At 39.8% G+C, this 15843-nt stretch overlaps 1 pseudogene; it reads left to right on the forward strand.

Annotated features, from left to right (window-relative positions):
* The first annotated feature begins 675 nt into the window (after positions 1-675).
* Positions 676-15298, forward strand: LOC131483849 (large ribosomal subunit protein eL31-like; annotated as a pseudogene).
* The last annotated feature ends 545 nt before the right edge of the window (positions 15299-15843 follow it).

A 15843-nucleotide genomic window follows, 5' to 3' on the forward strand; every position in this document is an offset into this window, starting at 1 on the left:
TGCTCACCTCACATAATTTACTGTTGTTTTAATGTGTGTTAGTCATGTTTCCCCCAACTAGATTATAAATCTATTGGGGGAAGGAACCATGGTTTATACTCATTTAAAATCATAAGTTCTGGAAGCAGAACTAGGTAAGGTTCCTCATCAGTAAGAAAACCACTGGCCCTCCTGCTTGCCAGCTGTGTGACATCGAACAAATGGCCTAACTTCTCTATACCTTCACTACCGATATTTAAAATGGAGATGATAAAAACACCTATCTCATAGGAGTGGCTGTACTGCTAAATGCAACAACTCATATACAGTGCTCAGCAGATACCTGGCACATTGTAAGAATTCGACAAACGTTAGCTAATACTATCATCCCCCACATTGCTTAGCATATCATTGAACACTGAATAGATGCCCCCAAATTAATTTTTGCTGATTTAGTAGGTTACATACAAATCTCTTTTGGATGCCTAAGAGAATGAGAAACTCTTATCTTAAGAAAAAAGTGTCTGTTTGTACAGACAATAATTATTTTCCAACATTTTTCAAGACAACTTTGCCTCCCAAGTTTTGGGGAGCGTCTCACCATGGCCCTGCATGTATTCCCTCGCCTGGGTCCTGGAGTCCAGGTCAGGAAATGAAGAGGATCTCCCTCATCTCATAAGGAAACAGGGAATGAACATGAGATGGCTGGGGTATTCTGGATGCCGGGTACCAGTCATCTGCGAAGAATCCATACTAGAGTCCCCACGTGTGTCATCCTCTATTTTTGGTTGTATACACCTCAAGGAAACAAACATACACGTTTCTGTTGGTAGTTGCGGCGACAGTGTGTCTAGTGGCGGGCAAGACAATGATAAAGGTGAGAAGAAGGTAATTAAAGGCCTGAGGCTGAGCTCCAGACCCACACTATTATTATACTTTATATTATACCAATTACCATGCATGCCCCTCCGTCCCAATACTTTACAAACTAAATGGCTTCAACCAGCCTACTTGCAAGAGCCAAAGTCCCACGGGCTGCACCCTGGTGAAATCCTGGGGACTCGGGTTACTATGGAGAAAACAAAGTGTTGCCGTGGGGGGAAGAATGGGAGACTGTAGCAGCTGGTACTACCTGGATGGTCCTGGGACATGTGCAAGGATCCATGTCATAAAAGATCGTAGAATGTGAATTGCATCGTAAAGCACACCTCTGGGGTTATTCTTCCTCTTTTACATGTAAGTGGTATGTTTTCCAAATGAAAGATTATTTGAAAAATGGGTTGGCTGAAAAACGGAATGGATTTATTTTACGACGTGAAGATATAAGGCACAGAGGCTAGAAGGCAATTACACTGAATCACAATCATCAGCTGACTATTTCCTTTGTCCAAAGCTCTCAAAGTGATGAACGAGGGGCCACAGCTATCAGGCAAGGTGAGAATCAGATGCAGATGTGGTGGGAGGCCAGGGGTATCATGAGAATAGTGAGTACACCTAGTTTCCAGCCTGGGTCTGCCACCACCTGGCTCTGCCTCTTTGGACAGATCACCTCACTTTTCTGATCTAAGTTTCCTCATCAGTAAGGTGACCAGTAAGGGACAGGGAGATCATCTCTAAAACTCTTTCCGGTGCTGAGATTTTACGGTTCTGTTGAGTCGAAGAAAATCTACGAATTTTTCTGCATTTTGCATTACCCTTTCCCTGAAAGATCCATCTTTTCCTCTCCCCTGCTCCTTCCCTCTTCCTTCCTCCCAAACCATCCGAGCACGCACACCCTGTCCCTTTCTCCCTCTGACTTGCACTTTAGAATCTGAAAAATATTCTCAAGCTTAAAAATATTGGTGGCAATGATGTGTTCCTTAGATTTTTTTCCCCTCTGGAGGTGTCTCAGAGGCATCTGCTGACAACTTGAATTTAAATTTGTAGTTTCAAAGGAAAAGGAAGGAGGATGATACTGGATGCCTGGCCAGGCGGAGCTAGCTCAAGACAATTTCCCTATACGAGCTGAGGAGCAGTTCCACACAAAGCTAACGAATATGTGGCTTCCTTATTTCCCTTCAAATGGTTCCTTAGAATTAGGATCGCCCTAAAGTCTCCGTAATTGTTCCAAATCACACTAGGTCTTTCAATACCGTTCTCTGGTATAATTTCTGAGCAAGCAGTCAGCATAAAAAAGGACTAGGTCAGCTCTCTTTGTGTGTCAGCTCTTGGCAAAACAGCTCCTTTGGGACGTGTCTCCTGGCATCCACCCAGCCTGACTATCAACAATAGAAGCTTCTCTTTGTGCTTCCAGTAAGTCATAAATAAACCTCCTCAATCCTACCTGTTTTTTGAGAAGAGCTTCAACCGTCCTTTACCTTAGGGTAAAAAGAGAGAGGAGAGAGACATGATTGCTGCTTTAGGAAAATAGTTTTTAAATACTCACTTAAGCAATTGTTCATTTTCGTCGTTCTCTACTGCCAAACATTTACATGTGTAATTTGGGTTCCAGTCCCTTTAGTTGCCAGGTTTGAGACTGAACTGCTTTCCCACCTTATGCGAATTGCCTTTTCTGAAGCAGCAATCCTGTGTATGGAAAGCTTTCTTCGTCGTAGAAGAAGGGCTCCTTATCCGAGCAGCAGGGAAGGCATACCCTACGGTAGGGTAACGCCACACAAGCAGCAGGGGCAACGACTTACCTGGCTGCTTCAGAAACCCTAATAACTATCTCTCCAAAAGGTGAGAGGGCCAGGACTGTGGAGTCCCAGGCAGCAGGCCAATACTAAAGGAAGAACAAACTAGCATTCCTGTTTAGCTAAACAAGAAAACAACCAATCTCAGTTGCAGCTCAAACAGGTTAGATTCCTTAAACACCTCTCATCCAAACCTCCTCTGAAACATTAAGCCTCACACTACTGTTCTGAGGTAAACGTTAATACTATTTTCCAGCAAAATGTAGAATGAGGTCAAACACATTATTTCCTACAGCAGTCAATGTTGGAATTAAAGAAATCTGCTGAATCCATTCTCAAAACTATGTAAATTAGTCATTTCAGCTGAGTCATCATTGAGTTCAAATGAACAACATGTTTCCTGGGCATGAAAAATGGAAGTATGGATTTTTTTTTTCCTTCTGTCACATTCCACTGGCCATGAAAGAGGTCCAGAAGGACCAGAAGTGAATATTACCAAAGAAAGTCTCCTATCTGCACTTTGGTCCCTAGGAGGAGAAACAGATTTCTGTGTTTATTCATGCTTTCTTATAATGCCAAACTCTGCAAGAGAATTTTGCACATGTTCCCACGATTCAGATTATTTATATGACTTTTTTTAAGTTATGAAATATTTTATATAAAGATAAGAATTTAAGTAATGTAGAGGCGCCTGGGTGGCTTAGTCGGCTGGGTCCAACTCTTGATTTTGGCTCAGCTCATGATCTCACGGTTTGTGGGTTTGAGTCCCTGCTTGGGACTCGCGCTCTCTCTCTCTCTCTTTCTCTCTGCCCCTCCCCAATGCACATACATTCTCTCTCTCTCTCTTTCAAAATAAATAAACATTAAAAATATATAAAAAAGAATTTAAGTAATATAAGATACATTTTAAAGCATAATAATAAAACCAGTATTCATGAGGGATGCCTGCCTGGCTCAGTCTGTGAGGCATGGACTCTTGATCTCAGGGTCATGAGTTCAAGCTCTATGTTGGGCATGGAGCCTACTTGAGAAAACAAAACCAGTATTCATGAAACTACTAGCATCCCAGGGAGCAAACCACCACCCACTGATGAAGCTCCCTGTTTCCCCTGCATGGCACCCCTGACTCCCCCATGGAGGAATGTGCTTCTCACTCTTGCTTTTCTTGATAGATGTGCTACATATATATGCATCTCTAGATAAAAGTGTTTAGTTCTGCTTGGCGTCCATACTAGTTTGCTAGAACTGTCATAACAAAGTAGCATAAACTGGGTGCTTTAAACAATAGTCATTTATTGTCTCACAGATCTGGGGGCCGGAAGTCCTAGATCGAGGTGCCCTCAGGGTTGGTTCCTTCAAGGGCCATGAGGAAAGGGGCTGCTCCAGGCGTCTCTCCTCCCCTGCAGATGGCTATCTTCTCTCTGAGTCTTCACATCGTCTTCCCTCTATGCCTGTCTGTGTACACATTTCCTCTTTTTATAAAGATACCAATCATCCTGGATTAGGGCCCACCCTAACAACCTTACTTTCACCTGATTACCTCATTAGAGACCCTGTCTCCAAATAAGATCGCATTCGGAGGTACTAGAGGTTAGGACATCAATATATAAATTTTAGAGGGGGATGGGGTGTCTGGGTGGCTCAGCTCATTAAGGGACCGACTTTGGCTCAGGTCATGATCCCACAGTTTGTGGGTTTGAGCCCCGCTCTGTGCTGACAGTTCCGAGACTGGAGCCTGCTTCGGATTCTGTGTCTCCCCCTCTCTCTGCCCCTCCCTAACTTGTGCTCTGTCTCTCTCTCAAAAATAGATAAACATTAAAAATTTTTTTTTTCATTTTAGTGGGGGGACATAATTATCCCATTAGACTCTCACAAATAGGTTCCCAGGGAAGCAGACTCTGAAAAGCAACCACAATATTTATTAATGTATTGGAGATCAACATCTAGGGAAAGGAGGGCTAGGAAGCAGAATTTTGGCAAACAGATAAGTCAAGTTGTGATACAGGCTTAACAACTGCCGCAGTCAACCCCACAGGTTGCTCAGGATGGCCCTTTAGAGTTGTTTCACCTTGGGCTGAGATGACCAGGGCTTCATTGGGCCTAGCCACCTGAGAAAGGGGCGTGACCTTGGGCCGAAAGCTCTCTGTAGGGGCTAACAGCTGAGGGCATCCAACAGCACTCCCAGCAGCAGGAGCAATAACCACCAGTAAAGGCAGATCTGGGCAATGCATCACAGAGCCCATCACACTGGATTCTATCAAAATGAAATATGTTGTATGTTTTCTGCAACTTGCTTTTCAAAAATTTTAATGAATATTCTCAAACACATTCACAAGTAGAGAGAAGAGAGGCGCCTGGGTGGCTCAGTGGATTGAGCGTCTGGCTCTTGATTTCCATTCAGGTCATGATCTCATGGTTCATGAGATCAAGCCCCACATCGGGCTCTGCTCTGGCAGTGTGGAGATTGCTTGGGATTCTCTCTCTCTCTCTCTCTCTCTCTCTCACTGCCCCTTTCCCGCTGGCATTCCTTCTCTCTCTCAAAATAAATAAGCTTAAAAGAAAAAGAAGAGAGAATAGTGTAATTAACTCCTATATACCCATCAACTAGATTCATCTATTATCAAGATTTTGCAACACTTGCTTCATCTAGCCCTTTCTCTATCTCTGGCTCTCTCCCTTTTTTTTTGGCAAATCACTTTATTTTATTTTCATCATCATTATTTTTTATTTTAGAGAGAGAGTGTACACACACATGGGGGAGAGGGGCACAGGAAGACAGAATCGTTTTTAAAGAATGTTTAGGGGCGCCTGGGTGGCTCAGTAGGTTGAGCGTCTGACTTCGGCTCAGGTCATGATCTCACAGTCTGTGGGTTTGAGCCCCGCATCCGGCTCTGTGCTGACAGCTCAGAGCCTGGAGCCTGCTTCCAGTTCTGTGTCTCCCTCTCTCTCTGCCCCTCCCCTGCTCATGCTCTGTCTCTCTCTGTCGCAAAAATAAATAAAAACATTTTTAAAAAATTTAAAAAAAAAAGAATGTTTAAATGGGGCGCCTGGGTGGCTCAGTCAGTTAAGTGTCGGACTTCGACTCAGGTCATGATCTCATGGTTCGTGGGTTCGAGCCCCACATCGGGCTCTCTGCTAACAGCTCAGAGCCTGGAGCCTGCTGCTGATTCTGTGTCTCCCTCTCTTTCTGCCCCTCCGCTATTCATGCTCTGTCTCTCAGCAATAAATGTTAAAAAAAAAAAAAAAAAAGAATGTTTAAATGTTTACTTATTGAGAGAAAGGGAGAGAGAAAGAGATGGCAGGGGACAGGCAGAGAGAGAGAGAGAGAGAACAGGCTCTACACTGTCAGTGCAGGGCCCGTCTTGGGGCTTGATCCCATGAACCATGAGATTATGACCTGAGCTGCATGGAAAGGCAGACGCTCAACCCACTGAGCCATCCAGGTGCCCCTAGAGAGAGAGAGACAGACAGACAGACAGACAGGCAGAGAATCTAAGCAGGCTCCACGCTCAGGCTGAGCCCAATGCAGGATTTGATCCCATGACCCTGGGATCACAACCTAAGCTGAAATCAAGAGTCAGGCACTCAATTGACTGAGCCTCCCAGGCACTTGTCTCTCTCTTTCTTCATGGCAGACTTCATGTTGTTGTACCTCTGCACACTTCAGTATCCATCTCTAACAATATAGACATTTTCTTACATAACCTCAATGTCATTATCACATCTAATAAATTAACAACGATTCCTTGGGCCATATTCAGATTTACCCGATTATCTCAAAAATTTTATTTTTATAATTTATTGGTTTTAAGTAGGATCCAGACAAAGGGAACATGTTATTTTGGTTATATCTCTTATCTCTTTTAATCTGAAACCATTCCCTTTCTTTTTTATCCCCATGCCATTGTCTTGTAGATTAACTAAAATACAAATAAATTAAGAGTATCGGCCATTTTTTTATTTTATTTGCTTCTTAGTGGCTTCTTTAACTTATTCTTATATTCTCCATATCGCCTATAAATCAGAAGTTAGCTCTAAGGCTTAATTAGATTCATGTTCAAGGATCTATGTCATAGGTAACACACTGTATGCTTCATACTGCGTCACATCAGAAGGCACAACTGCTGGTTATCCAAGGTTATCTTAGTGATGCTAAGACTCACGGGTGGGTTCAGGTTGTGACAGCCTGAGGCCCCTCATTGTCAAATGCCTCATCAACCTTTCTTGCAACGGTATCTTTCTTTGATGACCTTTGCTTGAATCAATGATTTGACATTAAGAGTTGCAAAATGGTTATTTTCAAATTCTGTACTTTTTCCTACATTTATTAGCTAATAATATTTTTTAAAGAGTACTATGGGGATGTCTGAAATAGTTCATGTGGAAAAAAACTAGGATAAAACTGAATTCTTTCCTTTAAATTGTCAATTTTCAGAATATAGTAATGAACGTTTTCCATTTTTCTCTTTAAAATCTCATTACAAAATCATTATTTTAAAAATATAATAAGTGCGTTTCCATCAATTTCAGGAATTGTTCTTTTGGATGCTTTTAGTGTGCCATTTTTTAGCAATAGGAGCCTCTTCATGTTAGTTTCTGTGTTCTTTTGACACAATTCTGCTAATTAAACAAATGTCTTTAATGTTTATTTATTTTTGAGAGGTGGGAGGGGCAGAGAGAGAGGGAGACACAGAATCCAAAGCAGGCTCCAGGCTCTGAGCTGTCAGCACAGAGCCCGACGCAGGGCTCAAACTCATGAACCACGAGATCATGACCTGAACCAAAGTCGGATGTTTAACCAACTGAGCCCCCCAGGCACCCCCACAAGTCTGTTAATTTTGAAATAATTTCCTTGCTTTCTGGAATAATAAAATGTCTTAGGGTCACCTTATACTTTTCATGCCCCATACCAGGAATAAGCCATTTCTCCAAGAAGTCCTGATTCTTTTTAATAGAATTTTTTTAGTAGTAGTTTTTTTAAATACACTTTTTGTTGTAGAATAGTTTCAGATTCACCAAAAAATTGTGAAAATAGTACAGAGAAATCTCATATATCCCATATTCCATTTCCCCTATTATTAGCATCTTACATTTGTCACAATTAATGAACCAATATTGCTACATGATTATTAACTGAAGTCCATACTTTTTCTAGATTTCCTTAATTTTTACCTAATTTTTTTTTTTTTGTTCTAGAATCCCATCCATGATACCACATTACACTTATTTATCATGTTTCCTCAGGCTTCTCTTAGTTATGATAGTTTCTCAGACTTTCTCTCCCTATTTGTGATGAATGACCTTGACAGTTTTGAAGAGTTCTGGTCATATATTTTGTAGATTTTCCATCATTTGGAATTTGTGTGGTGTTTTTCATGATTGGACTGTAGGTTATGGGGTTTGGGGAGGAAGACCACAGAGATAAACTACAATTCTAGGTGTCATTATCAGGGATACATACTATCAATATGATTTATCACTGATGTTATCTTGATCACTTGGCTGAGGTTATGTTTATCAGGTATTTCCACTGTAAAGTTACTCTTTTCTGTGGAGCTGGGATGAGGCCAGAGTAGGAGGATCCTAAGCTCACCTTGTCCCATGGATACAACTAGATAGCAAATACAGAAGAATGGAGTCATACCGTGCATCTTTTCTGACCACATACAACAAAACTAGAAATCAACCACAAGAAAAAATCTGGAAGGAGCACAAATACATGGAGGTTAAATAACACGCTACTAAACAATGAATGCATCAACAAAGAAATCAGAAAAGAAATTTTTTAAAAGTACAGAAAAACAAATGAAAATGAAAAAACAATGATCTAAAATCTTTGGGATGCAGCAAAAGCAGTTCTAAGAGACAAGTTTGTAGCAATACAGAACTACTCCAAGAAGCAAGAAAAATCTCAAAAAAACAACCTAACCTTACACCTAAAGGAGCTAGAAAAAGAACAACAAAACCCCAAAATCAGCAGAAGGAAGGAAATAATAAAGATTAGAACAGAAATAAATGATATAGAAACTAAGAAAACAATGGGTCAATGATACTAGGAGCTGTTTCTTTGAAAAGATCAACAGGGGCACCTGGGTGGCTCAGTCAGTTAAGCATCCAACTCTTGATTTCAGCTCAGGTCATGATCTCATGGTTCGTGAGTTCAAGCCCTGTGTCAGGCTCTGCGCTGTGGCACTGCAAAGCCTGCTTGGAATTCTCTCTCCCTCTCTCTCTCTCTGCCCCTACCCCACTCATGCTTGCTCTCTCTCTCAAAATAAAAAATAAAAAAAAATTAAAAAGATCCACAAAAATTGACAAATCTCCAGCCAGACTCATTAAAAAACAGAGAGAGAGGGGCACCTGGGTGGCTCAGTCGGTTAAGCGACCGACTTCGGCTCAGGTCACGATCTCGCGGTCCGTGAGTTCGAGCCCCGCGTCGGGCTCTGTGCTGACAGCTCAGAGCCTGGAGCCTGTTTCAGTTTCTGTGTCTCCCTCTCTCCGACCCTCCCCTGTTCATGCTCTGTCTCTCTCTGTCTCAAAAATAAATAAACGTTAAAAAAATTAAAAAAAAAAAAACAGAGAGAGAGAGAGGACTCAAATAAACAAAATCACCAATGAAAGAGGGAAATAGTAACCCACACCATGGAAATAGAAACAATTATAAGAGAATATTATGAAAACTATATGCCAACAAATTGGACAGCCCTGAAAAAATGGGTAAATTCCTAGAAATGTATAACCTCCCCAAACTGAAGCAAGAAGAAATAGAAAATTTGAACAAACCAATTACCAGCAATGAAATTAAATCCATAATCAAAAAATTCCCAGCAAACAAAAGTCCAGGACGAGATGGTTTCACAGGTGAATTCTACCAAATGTTTAAAGAAGAGTTAATATTCTTCTCAAACTGTTCAAAAAATACAAGAGGAAGGAAAACTTCTCAATTCATTCTATGAGGCCAGTATCACCCTGATACCAAAGCCAGATAAAGACACCGTAAAAAAAGAGAACCACCGGCCATTATCTCTGATGAACATAGATGCAAAAATCCTCAACAAAATACTAGCAATCCAAATCCAACAATACATTAAAAAAATCTTTCATCAAAATCAAGTGGGATTTATTCCCAGGATGCAAGGGTGGTTCAATATTCACAAGTGATACATCACATCACCAAGAAAAAGTATTTAAAAAACTATATGATCTTTCCAATACATGCAGAAAAAGCATTCAACAAAGTACAACATCCATTCATGATAAAAACCCTCAACAAAGTAGGTCTCAAAGGAACATATTTCAACATAATAAAGGTCATATATGAAAAACCCACAGCAAACATCATACTCAATGGGGAAAAACTGGAGTTTCACCACTAAGATCAGGAACAAGACAAGGATGTCCACTCTCACCACTTTTATTCAACATAGTTCTGGAAGTCTTAGCCCCAGCAATCCAAGAACAAAAAGAAATAAAAGGCATTCAAAATTGGTAACGAAGAAGTAAAACTTCCACTATTTGCAGATGACATGACGCTATGTATAGAAAACCCTAAAGACTCCACCAGAAAACTACTAGAACTGATAAATGAGCTCAGTAAAACTGTAGGATACAAAGTCAATGTGAAGAAATCTGTTGCGTTTTTATATGCTAATAATAAGCAGCAGAAAGAGACATTAAGAAAATAATCCCCCCCCCAAAAAAGAAAATAATCCCATTTACAATTGCATCAAAAATAATAAAGTACCAAAAAAAAAAAAAAAATAATAATAATAATAATAATAATAAAGTACCTAGGAATAAACTTAACCAAAGAGGTGAAAGACCTACACTCTGAAAACTATAAAACATAGATGAAAGAAATTAAAGATGACACAAAGAAATAGACACTCCATGCTCACGGATTGGAAGAAAAAAATGTTAAAATGTCTATACTACCCAAAGCAAGCTAAAGATTTAATACAATCCCTCTCAAAATACCAACAACATTTTTCACAGAACTAGAAAAAACAATCCTAAAATTTGTATGGAACCACAGAAGACCCTGAATAGCCAAAGCAATCTTGAAAAAGAAAAACAAGGGGCACCTGGGTGGTTAAGTCGGTTAAGCATCTGACTTTGGCTCAGGTCATGATCTCAGGGTTGTGGGCTCGAGCCCCACTTTGGGCTCTGTGCTGACAGCCTGGAGCCTGGAGCCTGCTTCGGATTCTGTCTCCCTCTTCTCTGCCCCTCCCCTGCTCACACACTCTCTCTCTCTCAAGAATAAACATTTTAAAAATAATAAAAGACAAGAAAAGAAAAAGAAAAACAAAAGTGGAGGTATCAGAAATATGGACTTCAAGTTATATTACAAAGCTATAGTAATCAAAACAGCATGGAACTGGCACAAAAATAGACACATAGATCAATGGAACAGAATAGAAAACTGAGAAGTGAACCCACAGTTATATGGTCAATTAATCTTCGACAAAAGATGAAAGGATATCCAATGGAAAAAAAAGACAGTCTTTCAACAAATGATATTGGGAAAACTGGACAGCTACATGCAAAAGAATGAACCTGGACCACTTTCTTACACCACACAGAAAGAAGAAACTCAAAATGGATTAAAGACCTAAATGTGAGACCTGACACCATAAAAATCCTAAAAGAGCACAGGCATAATTTCTCTGACATCAGCCATTGCAACATTTTTTTAGACGTCTCCTGAAGCAAGGGAAATAAAAGTAAAAACAAACTATTGGGACTACATCAAAGTAAAATTTTCTGCACAGCAAAGGAAACAATCAACAAAACTAAAAGGTAACCTACTTAATGGGAGAAGATATTTACAAATGACATATCTGATAAAAGAGATATATAAAAAATATATATTTTTATATAAAAATATATATTTTTCTTATTTATTTATTTTTAGAGAGAGAGAGAGAGTAAGAGAGGGGGAGGGGCAGAGAGAGACTGAGAGAGAATTCCAAGCAGGCTCCACACTGCCAGCACAGAGCCTGATGCAGGGCTCAAACTCACAAACCGTGTGTCTGTTGGCCATCTGTATGTCTTCTTTGGAGAAGTGTCTGTTCATGTCTTCTGCCCATTTTTTACTTGGATTATTTGTTTTGGGGATGTTGAGTTGTATACATTTTTAAAAATACATTTCAGGGGCACCAGGGTGGCTCAGTCAGTTAACCAGCTCTTAGTTTCAGCTCAGGTCATGATCTCATGGTTCGGGGTATCGAGCCCCATGTCAGTCTCTGCACTGGGCCTGCTTGGAATTCTCTCTCCCTGCCCTTCCCGACTCATGCTCACTCACTCTCTCTCCCTTTCAAAACTAAATAATTTTTTTAAAAACATGAGAAAAAGAAAAGAAAATTGAAATTCTTCTCCATGGGAGTTTTGCCTAACTCACCTCTAACTTAATTAATTATTATCAGATGTACTCATAGATATTTTATATTTTGGGTCTTAATTTAGTACGACTTCATTTAGTTATTGCTCAGATTGCTCCAGCTTTGACCACTGGGGTCCTTTCAAGTGGCTCCTGTGTCCCTTTGACATACTTCATCATTGTGGGTTTTTGTTGTTTTTTTTTAGCAATTCATTACTTTCTGGCACTATAAGATGCTCCAGGATCATTTTATTTCTTGCCTTAGTCCTAGAACCAGCCATTTCTCCAAGGAACTGTTTCCTTTTATTGGAAAATGTTATTATAAACACATGATTGGGGAGGGGGGTTGCCTGGCTAGCTCAGTCGGCAGCATCTGCTACTCTTGATCTCAGAGTCATGAGTTCAAGCCCAACGTTGTGGGTAGGGTTTACTTAAAAAAAAAAAGAAAGAAAGAAAAAACAAAAGAAAGAAAGAAACACAGGATAGGTGTGCTTGTTGCTATTGGGGTCATTGCTTCTATGTACTTTCAGCTGACAGAAAAAGGAAATATATATATGTATACTAACCTGTGTACATACACACATATTTATTAATATTTTATATGTAATTACATGTATATTACATGTATATTAAACTAAATATGAGTTCATACTGATGTCTCCAACTCGAATCCATTATCACGTTTTAACTTTCTCTTCTTGTTTGCCTATAACCTCTAACTCCAATAGTAAGAAACTTGGCTCCCACCATCCACCATACATATTTAATCGTTCATTTCCAGTATAGATATATAGTGGTTTCAGGATTGTTAACTTGTACCCTCTTGGGAAACAACTTTATTGCCTAGAATACAGGACTTATGGAGAGTTCCTCTTGCCTTTAGTCTTATAGATTCCACCCATCTCCAAAGTTACTTGGATCAGCACTTTTTCTCCCTATCCTCTTCAGGGAGCTTGTTTCATACATTTGTAATGCAGTTAGATTCTTTTATCACATTCTATTCTGAGATCCCCTGACCTCCTTAATGCCTTGGGAATAGTTTTTGAAACTCACTCTCTTGGTGTCAAGGGAGTTCTTTGCTACTAGGATATCATTATTTGTATTCAGTGAGCAGAATCAGGAATTTTTTTTCATGGTTATAATCTTTTTTTTTTTTTAATTTCTTTAATGTTTATTTATTTTTGAGAGAGAGAGACAGACAGAGCACGAGCAGGGGAGGGGCAGAGAGAGAGGGAGGCACAGAATCTGAAGCAGGCTCCAGGCTCTGAGCTGTCAGCACAGAGCCCGACGCGGGGCTCGAACTCATGAACCGTGAGATCATGACCTGAGCCAAAGTCAGCCACTTAACCGACTGAGCCACTCAGGCGCCCCTATAATCTTTTTTTTTAGACAACAGCTTTATGTAAATATAATTAATGTACCATACGATTCACCATACGATTACAATGTAATGGTTGTAAGTATATTCATAGAGTTATGCAACCATCACCATAATCAATTTCAGAGAACTTTCATCACCCCACTAAGAAATCTTGTATACATTAGTAGTCACTCCCCCTTTTCTCCAACTTCTTTCCACATACCCTCTCTCCACCATCCCCAAGCAACCACTAATTTACTTTATGTCTGTATGAATTTGTCTCTTCTGAACATCTTACATAAATGAAACCATACAATATATGGCCTTCTATGTCTAGCTTCTTTCACTTAGCAACATGTTTTCAAAGTTCATCTCTGGAGACAAACCAAGAAACAGACTCTTAACTATAGAGAACAAACATGGTTACCAGAAGGGAGGTGGATAAGGGGATGGATGAAATAGATGATGGAGATTAAGAGTACACTTATGATGAGCACTGAGTAATGCCTAAAGTTGTTGAATCACTATATTGTACACCTGAAACTAATATAACACTGTATGTTAACTATACTGGGATTAAAATTAAAAACTTAATTTAAAAAATGCAAAAAACCTATATTCTAGAGGAGTCACAAACAGATAGATAGATAGATAGATAGATAGATAGATAGATAGATAGATAGATAAATAACCTTCAGGTAGCTGTAAATGCTATATAAGAATAATAATAAGGTTTGATAGGGGAGGGTAATGTGTGGAAACTGGGTGGGTCAGTTGGTTGGGCATCTGACTCTTGACTTTGGCTCGGTTCATGATCTCACTGTTTGTGGGATCAAGTCCTGTGTTGGGCTCTGTGCTGATAGCACAGAGGTCTCTAACTTGCTTGCTTCACGTTTTACCTTCCCTTCTTGTTTCAACCATTTGGATTCAGTAATTCAGCTTTAGAATGTGGTAACCTTAGCACAACTAGCCTGAAAACCTGATAGACCATTGCATCTGGCTATTGTCCCATGGCTCCATACCTTACATCTCACCTCTCTGCCCATCCTGGACACTTGGGACATCACTAATTGTGTCATCTGGGAAGGGACACTAGTCACTCATGTCCTGTCAAATCCTGAAAGTCTTCCTCTAAAACTCTCACGTCAGATTCTTCCTTTCCATTTTCACTGCCATCAGCCTAGTCCAGACTTCCATTATCTCTTGCATCTTTTTTAAAACATATGTCCATCTTCACGTCACTTTGCCACTAGACCATAGGTTAACTGGAAAGGAAATAGAATACCGTGAATTCTGCTCTAAAATAGGATACCAGTAGTAAACCAAACCATGGCACGGGACCCCATATACAAAAATTTACTACACTGAATTTCAGACAGTAGGTTTACCACTCATTAGCATGTCAAGAAATCAACTAAGTGACTTGTGACCAGTATTTAAAAAGTGAAATAGAATAGGAAGTGACCCAGAAGTTGTACTTGTAATGCTGCTTTCCCTCTCCCACAGTACCTCGCACTCTTCCTTTCCAATCAGGGTCCAGCAGAAATGATCCCACAAAAAAGGGTGGCAAGAGGAAGGGCCATTCTGCCAGCAAGGAGGTAGTGACCAGAGAATACACCATCAACATTCACAAGCGCATCCATGGAGTGGGTTTCAAGAAGCATGCACCTTAGGCACTGAAAGAGATCTGGAAATTCACCATGAAGGTGATATGCGTATTGACACCAGGCTCAACAAAGCTGTCTGGGCCAAAGGAATAAGGAATGTTCTGTACCATATGCGTGTGCAGCTGTCCAGAAAACCTAACAAGGATGAAGATTCACCAAACAAGTTCTATACATTGGTTACCTACCCTATGTACCTGTCGTCACTTTCAAAAATCTACAGACAGTTAATGTGGATGAGAACTAGTCACTGATTTTTCAGATTAAGGTGCATAAAAGAAGGGAAATAGGATAGGATAGAAAGTATCAGAGAATATTATGCATAGTAAGAGTATTATTTTGTTTGGGGTATATGATATGAATGCAAAATGTATTTTCTACAATGCATCAGTGGCCAAAAGGTTGGAAAAATACTGACTAGTGGTATTGTAAATGCTCTGCTAAAAAAAAGTCATTAGAAATAACCTAAATGTTAAGCTTGATCTATATTTAGCATGAAAAAGTATACTAGAAGGCCTACAAAGGCCTTCAGACTTTTTGGGTTTGAACTCTGGTTCTGTTGCTTACTTGGTGACCTTCAGCAACTTACTTAAACATTTTGTGCAATTTTATCATCTGTAAAATGGGGATAATCATAGCACCTATCTCTGAGAGTTATAATGAGCTATAAATGAGTCAATACAAGTAAAATGCCTAGAACAGAGCCTAGCACATAGCAGTAAATTAAGAAATGTTAGCTATTATTATCAATATTCTCAAATTAGTTGGCAATAGAAGTCATATTTTTAAATC

The sequence above is a fragment of the Neofelis nebulosa genome, chromosome 8 (assembly GCF_028018385.1).
Source record: "Neofelis nebulosa isolate mNeoNeb1 chromosome 8, mNeoNeb1.pri, whole genome shotgun sequence".
NCBI classification, from domain to species: Eukaryota; Metazoa; Chordata; class Mammalia; order Carnivora; family Felidae; genus Neofelis; species Neofelis nebulosa.